At 33.5% G+C, this 1,143-nt stretch overlaps 1 protein-coding gene across 3 annotated transcripts in view; it reads right to left on the bottom strand.

The window, feature by feature from the left end:
• Positions 1-504: 504 nt before the first annotated feature.
• Positions 505-1,143, bottom strand: part of DDX3X (DEAD-box helicase 3 X-linked) — a 22,515-nt gene continuing 21,876 nt past the window's right edge. For all 3 annotated transcript variants that reach the window (XM_056558146.1, XM_056558148.1, XM_056558147.1), the window contains one exon: positions 505-1,143. This exon is cut by the window's right edge and continues 1,847 nt beyond it. The gene's annotated coding sequence lies outside the window, so the exon portion shown is untranslated.

Here is a 1,143-nt window from a genome sequence, read left to right as displayed (position 1 = left end):
TACTCCAGTGGAACACTTTAAATGAACTGGTGCCAGAAAGTTAAACAGATTTGTAAATTACTTCTATCAAAAAAAAATCTTAATCCTTCTAGTAAGTATTAGCAGCTGTATGCTACAGAGGAAATTTTTTTTTATTTATTTTTTCTTGTGCACCGTGCTCTCTGCTGACACCTGGTACCTGTATCAGGAACTGTACAGAGCAGGAGAAAATACTCATAGCAAACCTATGCTACTCTGGACAGTTCCTCACAGGTGTCAGCAGAGCACTTTGGACAAGACAAGAGAAATTAAAAAAGCAAAGAATTTCCTCTGTAGCATACAGCTGCTAAGTACTGGTAGGATAAACAGATCTGTAAATTCTATTTAAAAAAAATTTTGCCACCAATTTTAAAAATATAAAATTATTCCACCGAAGCACCCCTTTAATATGTAGATTTCCAAGGGGGTCGTTAGTTTTGTCAACCATTTATGTAGTAGTAAACAAAAAAAACAAACAAAAACAGACACTGTTTGCCATTCAACTTTTATTTTAATAAAATCCGTAATGCACAGCACATGCAGTGCCAAGCATCTATACTAGTACAATAAGCAAATTCTAAACTAAAGCAACTTGAGGGTCAATCTTGACATTTAGCAAGTTCAAATTCATTCTTTGCATATAAATGAGTGAACCTTATTTCTTGTTATAAAGGTATTGCCAAAGTTACTTGCTAATATGTTATCATTGAGGAAACAAGTCACCAATTCAGTATGACAAAGATAAACCACATGTTTGAGGATTTCAATGTGCCAGACATTCACTGAAAAAAAATAAAAATTAAACCACACAACTAAACAAAACTCACGCAACAAACATCTGAGAATCTGGACACTTCACATCAGTGTTTTGAAGTGTTTCATTAATATCTTAAGACAAGTGTATCAAAACCTTGGCATGTTTAATTTCAAATTGCCAATTTTATTTTAATTACACCAGAACATTATGGCTGCTCAGCCAATACTGGGTCTGCTTAATTTGACTTAAGAGTTTAATATGACTTAACATTAAAAGCTCACACTACCCCGAAATATATAATTTCACGCATACGTTGACATTCAACATTCAAGTGCCAGTGTTTTTGTACTGTCTTTTGGTCAAGTTTA

Source organism: Hyla sarda, chromosome 2, assembly GCF_029499605.1.
Source record: "Hyla sarda isolate aHylSar1 chromosome 2, aHylSar1.hap1, whole genome shotgun sequence".
Lineage (NCBI taxonomy): Eukaryota > Metazoa > Chordata > Amphibia > Anura > Hylidae > Hyla > Hyla sarda.
Note: the sequence above shows the minus strand (reverse complement) of the source record. Positions and strands in the feature narration are given on the sequence as shown.